Here is an 8,797-nt window from a genome sequence, read left to right on the forward strand (position 1 = left end):
TGTTCCCGTGCCCTCCTGATGTGGTCTCCCATTAAGCACACGTCTAAGTGAGGGGGCGAAATGTGCTGTTTGGTTTGAAATGTTTCCTTTCGGCAGCAGGCTTTAATTCCCTGCTGCCGTGGAGCTGTCATTCCTCCCACTTCATCATTAGCTTCTCACTTAGACAGGCTGAGTAACGGCTACTGTAGTTCTGTCCCAAGTGCGTGCCGTGTCCTGTCTGCTTGACACAACGTGGTGGAGAGTTTGTGGAGGCTGGGCCAGGAATCTGTGGTGCCCTTGGCCAACCCACTGGTCTCTCTTGGCTCTCCACCTCTCCATCCCCTGGTCTACGGGCTGTGTTGTGTCGCCTGTGAGAGGTGGGAAGCTCCCCTTGAAGGGACATGTTGGAGCAAGGTCAGCTAAAACCCAGGAAGGGTAGAAAGATGCCCCATGTCTGAGATGAGCAGCATGAGCAGTGCTCCCTGAGGGTTTCAACGCTGGACTTGTGGGCTATTTCTGGAGGACATTCGGTGGGCAGAGCCTATCCCAGGGCTGGTACAGGTGAAAGCAGTTTGTCGAGGCTACCTCTGTAGACAACCTCACCTCAGGGCCACCCTGAGCAGCTCTTGCTGTAGGGCCAGAGGAGGAAATGAAGCAGAGATGCTGCTAACCTCATTAAATGTGTTATTTTAATAGGTCTGGCAGATGGGTATCAGCCTACATTTATTTCTCCGCTATCAGAGGTACAGTGTTAAAACAAGACAATGGGAAATGTATGTGAGCAACAAATCTGTGCTCAGACAGCTAATGGGCTTGGTTTAATGCCGTGGGCCAATTAAAGCACAGTTGTTAGGCTGGGATGCTAAATAGGAAATATGTTAGGGTGTATGCATGCATGCCTTCCAATTTAGGAAGATAAAAATGAAAAATACATGTCAAAGCAAGAGCTAGACTCTTGACTAGGCTGGGGAAGTGTACATGAACCATCAGCTGGGTATGCTCTGAAGCACCTTTGAAGGTAAAGTCATGGTAGAAATCAAAGCAACTTGAAAATAAAACTAGTGGGGAAGTTGCCATAAAACACCTTAAAGTAGTGTCTCTCTTTTAGACATGCTGCCTCCTACAAATTAGACAGAAGGAAGGCAATGCACTCCGGGAACGTTAGATGCTACTGATTTTCTTAGAACAAGAGGAATGGTACCAACTCCTATTTAAATCTTGCAGAGCTTTAAACCCCTGTGTTGATACATCTTTACTTTTGCTTTAATTTACTTCTCTCTCTCCTCCCTTTGTTTCTTTACCAAGTTTTTGCTGGTTTAGACTTGTCTTGGGGAGTTCTCCTAGCACATGTTATTAGTGGTCCTAAAATCATAGAACTTGTGGGAAAGGCAAACAAGGAGCCCTGATTCACCCTTCCTCACCGTATGAGAGCTATGGCTAAAGCAGTCAAGGAAGGCCGGGGGTTTTGCTGCATTACACATAACTAAATGGGAGTCACTGCCACAGCATGTTACAGTCTAAAAGTACACCTGCGTTGAAAAAGAGATTAATTATCTGCACACAGGGTGAGAGGTTAGTAAAATAATGATCTGGCTGTAGCTTACGGTTCAGAGTGCCCTTAAACCACTGAGTGCTGGAAGGTTGGGAGGAAAACCTACAGGAATCATCACTCATATATTCAATGTGTTTTTTTAAATATAACCTTTAACGAATCATCTTGTCCTGGCAGACAGGATATCATGTTAAAGGGACTTATGGCATAGGCTTAGTATTCCCCTCCTTGGGGCCTGGCTAGTTCAAGCTTCCCAAAATGGATTTGTAATTCCTTGGTCTTCTTGAGGCTCAAAATTTTCATGTCTGAAAGCTTTCCATTCCCAAGTTCTGCTGTGCTCTCTGCCCTGCACCCCAGTTGGAGGCGGGGGCGATGTGACAGCTGAACCACAAAGGTTTTTACTCGGGCCTGTTCCCCAGAGACACCTCCAGTCCACTCCCACTTTTCCGTCCCTCAAATGGCATCCTCACTCGCCACCTCCTAGGGTCAGCACTGCGCATCCTGAGCCGGAGCGTTGCCATGGGAGAGCCCACCTTTCAGCCTCTCAACCAAGCCAAGAGCGTGTCTTTTAGATTCTCAGTGAGCAGGCTAAAGTAATAAGGGAGGAACTTAAACCAAACCTGTGCAAATCATATTGAAATCTAATTAAATATCCTCGCAGGATTTTTTGAATAGTTGAACTAAATTGGTTTAAATGGCATCTTTCATTAAATCTCTGCAACATACAATACTGACAATGATTTTTAAGTATAAAATGAAACATTTTTTAGTGATGTGTTAGAGTTTACAAAAGATTTGCTTCCTATGAGAGTTACTGTTGGCCCTGCAGTTTAAACGCAAGGTGTTTTGTTTCCTTTTTGGGGTCATTCTGGTACGGTGCAGATGTTGCAAAGTCCATTTGTACTGGCACTAAAGAGTAGTCAGTTCTCATCCAGCGGTGCTGTGAGCTGAAGCGATGGCTCTGGCATGCAAAAATGGCATTATCCACCCAAGATCTTTCAGCCAAGAGAGCTGCCTCTCCACGTGGATGCTCTTGTATGCAACTGCCACGGAGTCCCCTGTGTGTCTGCCCTGGTTGCAACATCAAGCACCACGGCCACAGGAGGATTATATTAATTGTCTCTGAGAGGTGATTTGTACTGGAGACTGCAAGCTCAGTTACCTACTGAGCTCACTGCCAACATGCTTCTGTGGAGAAAGGGGCTCTCCCCAGCTGGCCCTGCATTCATCTGTTATTCAGTCTGGTGGGTTTTCTTTTTGGTCCTTCTCCCCTTCTTTCCTGAAAGTGGAAAAACCCTGCCAAAACAACAACAACAACAAAGTTAAATAGGTTAAGAATCAAACCATGAAAAATACAAATTGTTAAGGGGGAGCTGTGTTCTGCCCTCTCTTCCCCTCCCCCAGGATAATTGCCTGAGGACTGAAATGGCTCATCAAGCAGCCAGATGAGCAGTAGAGAAGTGATGGAGTGGGAGGACAGGAGAATAGGGTCAACCCTTTGGGTGACAGAACTAATCTAACAGATCAGCTCAGCCCGTTTCACCTCCAGAGAGGGCAAAATTCAGTGCCTAATATCTGCGGAGCGGGAACTTTCTTCTTTACCTTGGCTGATGGAATTCCAGTACACTCCCATGTGATTTCAGTTTTAAGGAAGGTTTACTCTCTTCCAGTTCATAGTGGCTTAGAAGCAAACTATTTAACTTAAGCACTATTACTCTTTGCAGCTCCAGGATAAGGTGTGTGGGCTATCTAGAGCCAGGATGACCGTCTCCACGGCCCTGTGGCTCAGTAGCTGGTTTGTTTGGAAGCTCTTCCACAGAAGCTTCTTGATTCCCTAAGGTGTGAGTCTCTAAATCTGCACTGCTCTAAAATAAAAACCAAATAGGAAGTCTCTACTGATTGTGATTAAGGCCCCCATCTGTAATAAGCACGTCTGCTGTAGAGCAGAACTTCTCATTCTTGAGTGTTGGTTTCCTACCACTCAGCCAAGGGAGAGGTGGTGGGTTTTTTGCTGACTTGGAGTTAAGGAGATGGTTGTCCCTGCCCCAGAGCTTCAAAGAGAAGGTGGTGGTGTTCACAGAGGGGACTGGCTGTCTCTGTTCTGGGACATCACGTTGCAGGACAGGCAACCACAATGGCAACTGAGTCACTGCAGAAATTCTGTGGTTGTTGCAGATTTGTGGAGAGTTGTTGGAAATTTCAACAGCTTGTTTCCTCATGATTTCTTCTCATGCTCGCTGTTGAACTTAAAATCCCACAGATACAGTCTTCTGGAAACATTTGGCCCTTTCTTTATGGTGGGTGGAAGTGCAGAGATTTGCGGATTAGTGCTCAAGGGGATAGGGACAGGGACATATCTTTCCCTTGAAGATCTTTGTCGTTACATTTTAAATAAAATTTTATCTGAATTTTACATGATGTGGGAGTTTGGCACAGAGAACCAGATTTATCCACCTGATCCACGCCCATTCCTAATCACCAAACTTGACAGCAAATACTCAGAGGACAATGTCATTTAGTGGAACATCATACTGAGAGTCTCAAGTTTTCTACTGCAAAACTGCTTTTTCCTTCCTTGGCACCAGTGGTATAAAACTTACGCAGTCAGGAGAGGGCTTCTCTCACACTGAGGCAAGTCAGAAGTAGAAGCCATTTAAGCAAAATGCAGATTTTGTATTATTTTTGCTACAATTCCAGTGTCAGCCAAGACCCAAGTTGGCTTGGCATATGACAGTGCCAGTAGCAGTCCAAATTTCTAGGTTATCCTGTGCGCTCTGCACAATTTGGAAACTGCAGGTGCAAGTGTCTAGGACGAGCGAGATGTCCTGCTGTCCGGAGATACTGGTACCTTTCCACAGACTGTAGCAGCAGCCACCACTACTACTTAAGATAAACACCTACCTTTTGAATGGCTAAAGACAAGAGAAGATGAACCCCAGGCCAGGGGATGTGAAGCTTCAGCAGAACTGACTGCTCTGGACTGTGATATACTGAGACGTATTTCAGGGGAGTCAGGTTTCTGTACCCTGAGTGGAGCTGAACTGTCTCCATGGATCAGTTTCTTAATCCTGTTAATATAAATAGAGAATTTTTGTTGCGATGGCACCAATCTCATTCCAGCTGGTGTTAAAAGCTGTCACGCTGGTGGGCAGACAAACCAAGTTAGGAACGGTTACAGGAATTGATTTACCTCTCATGTAAGGCAAAACTATATGTCACCACAGAGCATCATGCAGAAACACCCAGCTCCCTCTAAATTCTCAGCCCGGGCAGCATGTTCAGCCAGCGTGGCTATACTCCTGCTGCTGCCCAAGCCTGAGGCTCTCAGAGCTAACTGCAGCGTCTCTGCTTGGTGCGTCACGGTGCTGTGGTGTTTCAGAGCCCAGGCAGAGCTGGACGAGAGGAAGGCTGTGGTGAGCTGCAAATAGGGAAACCACATCCTCCATCGGGCAAATTGACACACGGATTTCACTCCCTTCTACACCTGATAAGGGATCGGACTCCTGCCCAGTCCTGCCCTATGGTCAGTACTCAAGGCTGACCCTACGGTGATTTCTGCCAGCCTTTCTTTCAAAACTTGTATTTGTAGGATTGGTAGTTTGTTCTTGCTAGTAAGAGACAATCTTTTCTTTAACGGACTCTAAAGACTGAACAGTCTAAGCTCATACGACTTGTTAATTAAAGTCATAGTCAACAAGCATGAAATTGTACCACGGCCACCCAAAAAGGGTGAGACTGTACTTGCCGGTCTGTGCAATTCAACATGCATTTTAAATCACATCTGTTAATAACCCAACTTGTTTATAGAAAACAGACCAGTAGAGCAATTTATGACTTTAATAAGACTTTACAGAAACTTTTTTTGACTTTTTCTTACCTTTCTCTTGACAAGCTATTCTAAGAACACAGCAGAGCTGTCATTATTAACTTGCCTGAAAATTGCTGAAAATCACCCAACGTACCTGACTCTCTGGTACATTTTTATACCGGTGTGTTTCCTACAAGAAATCACCAGTTTAGTACAAGTCCAGAGCGTTCCTGGTCATGCAGCTTGGCATACAGACAAAGCGTTCTGGTTGTACAGAGGCACTGGCTGACAAAGGCAGCACCCCACAGGCAGCATCCTCTTCTCCCTCCAGGAGCTACATGGAGTTAGAGCTTCATTTGCTTTTGCATGTGGAATTAGAGCTGTGGTTACAAAACCTACGAAATAATTCTGTTCGAGTGTTAACTTAGCAGAATGAAATCTTGTTTTACGGACGATATATTTGTATCTGTTTTAAACAATGCTGCTTTTTCAAAAGACAAAAAATAGTGTTACTATTCGAAAGCGGAAAATTACATTATTATTCGCAGTGGAAAGTGTCATTGCTGTGCTGATAGCTGTTGACAGGTACTTGTCATGGTTGTGTGCTGTGATGTGCTAATTATTCTGAAGTTCAATCAGATGGCATTTTGTGTTTTCATTTCAACTGTAAAAACACAGTATTTGTGACACGTTGACAAGCACGTGTTTAATTGCTCTGTGGATATCTTCCAGACTCATGTGTTTTCCACTTACTTTGTGAAGAAAGGTACATAATTAGCTCCAAGGCTACAGGGTATGTTGCTCATTATTGTATTTTCATTTCCTCTGCAGTGATAAATACGGAAGGGTGACAAATATGAAAACTCATCTTTGATGCTGAATACTACGTCAACTGGATTGCAAAGGTGGAAAGTTCTGACTGGTTTTGCAAATCAAGGTCATGAATCACCCATGGTGAGACCCTTTCTACCTTCTTAACTTCTCTGCCTCACTTCCCTTCACAGCTCTAGAGTCAAAAGAAAAGGATCTGAATTAATTAGACATTAAAACCATCCCCTAATACGTGCCTGGAGACAGACTTTGTCATTTGTAGGGCTCCAGATTATAGCTGTTGCCTTCCTTGCTTGTTTGGTTGCAGCTGCGTTTGTTCATTTCATCAGTGTCAGGGTTATGGTGTTGGGTGATGAAACAAGCCAAATGTTACAGTTGCTCCAGTCCAGCTGGAAGCAAATGAACTGGGCAGGTGTAACTAGAAAGGGAGTTGGGCTGTCTTTAAGTCCAGTGTCACTTTTCCCTGAACTCAAGGGCGTCTGGATATAAATACCACAGCTACTCACTCTGCAGGTACAAAATGCACATCTGTTTAGAAACTGAATCTTGTCCCTAGTAGGAGATCAGGACGGATGTTTTCTCAACGGTATGTGAGTGGTGGGTCTGCAGCTCTACAGGCCTGGGCTCAGTGACTCCAGAACTGCCTTCTGGTCCTGCCTCTTACGGACCTGCCCAGTATTGTGAACCACAGTAATGAGACAGTTGACCAAAGACTGAACTCAACATGAACGTTCTTTATAGTAATTCCAGTTTTCACTGGTGCTGAAAGCTGCCATGTCGAATCCTAGCAAGGAAAGCTTTGAATAAACCTACTAACCAGGATGAGATTTAGGAGAAAAAAGCATCAATTACTTACCCTTCTTCCCTTGCAAGGATACTTTTTCAGTTGTTCCTCATATCAGGAAGAAGAAAAAGAAGATGAAGGAGGCGGCCTTTGGGTGCACATATGCATTAAGTTGGCATCAATCAGGATTCATTACATGCAATTGTACAGAAATTATAATTGTGACACTAGGGTTTAGTCTGTTGTGTTTTTTTTCAAAATATATTATATGGATTGTTTTACAGACAGATATGTAAATCTCTTTTGCCAGTTAGAAAACAACTTAACTGTAAATTAGGTTAATTTTTTGCTTGCTGCTTGCTTAACAGAGCCCCTAAGCCAGCCCTCCAGATCCCGGAGTAGTCAAACTCACAGACACGTGAGACCAGCCCCAAAGCTATTGCTCTTCAGCCTGGCTTGGTTTTGTCCTTTCAGAGACTGTCTAGATCAGAAGCATCAATATCTCTTGTGAAATTATTCGTATTTGTTGAGAACCTGAATGACAGGAAGAAATGATGAGCTGATGGTAAAAATAACTGTTGTGGCCTCTCCTACTTGATCTGGAAGAACCAGGAACGTGGATATAACTCAAAGAACTTTCTTCTGCTCTCCTTCCCTGTAGTGCCATCCCCTGTTGGCTTGGTTAGCTGCTCTCTTGGATCAACCTGCCTGTCCCTCGTGGTGGTACATCATCGTGCTCCATCACAAGTAAGTTTAAACATACCTGTTTGAAAGGCAGACTGGTTAAGTATGGCTGTGTGAAAGTGGCTGCCGGAGCTTGCCTTGAGTTTCTTCTGTAATGTTCAGTGATAGAGCATTAACCATTTTAGGGCAATTTTAATGTTGAAGGACAGTTCTGCCTCATTAATTCTCACTATATTTAGAATTCAGAAACACCAAAGTGTTTGAAGGATCATTCAATCAAGCCGTTCTCTTCTCCCTCTTCCCCTTTAACCTTATAGTTCCCTGCTTTTCCATGGCTAAACCTCTTATGCTCCGAACAAGCTGGGAAGCAAAGCAGGGGTTCATCTGAAAGGGACAAACTTTGGGCCTAAATTTCAGTATTGCTTCCTTGTAACTTGAGCTGGGGGAGGAAAGAATCTGCTACTCAAGGAGCAGGAAACAATCTGCCATTTAAGTTATAAGCTTATGCAATGTCACAGTGAGCTTGCCAGGATCTTCCAGTGAAGAATATGCAGCCAAGATTTAATATTTATGGCCTAAATAAAAGTACAGGAGAAATAATTTAATTAAAAACACAACAAAGAAGAAATTGGACATATTTCTCCTGATCCTTTCTTTGCTGGTGCAAGGACCAGCCACTGTGGTACGAGAGCTATCCTCATCTGTGCCTTCTGCTTTTCTTTGGAAACAACCATAAAGTTACTCTGTTTTGCTTTTCTGCCTCCTAATGATATTTCTTTAAAAATAGCTTTGCTTCTCATAAGACTAAGTCAAATGGTTTTGATATGTAGGATCCTACTCTGATACTTGAGGGAAAATGCATTCATTTGTTTTCACACACTGATATACTGGCAGTGAACACATTATGGATATACAAGCTAATCCCTGCCTCCCCCTGCACTGTGACAATTTCTGAGTATAATAGCTAGTGAAATGAGTATCTTGTGGTAGAATTAAAAAACATGAAAATAATTGCCATTGAAATTGCTATGGCTCTCATGTGGCATGTGCAGTTTAATGTCTTTAGCTTGTCCAAAACTATTTTACAGTCTTAGTTCCCTGTATCGTGCATTTGCCTGTATTAGACAAGAAAGTAACTCTTGTCATCTGTACACAAGAA

The sequence above is a fragment of the Tyto alba genome, unplaced genomic scaffold (assembly GCF_018691265.1).
Source record: "Tyto alba isolate M040663 unplaced genomic scaffold, T.alba_DEE_v4.0 Super-Scaffold_2, whole genome shotgun sequence".
Taxonomy (NCBI): Eukaryota; Metazoa; Chordata; class Aves; order Strigiformes; family Tytonidae; genus Tyto; species Tyto alba.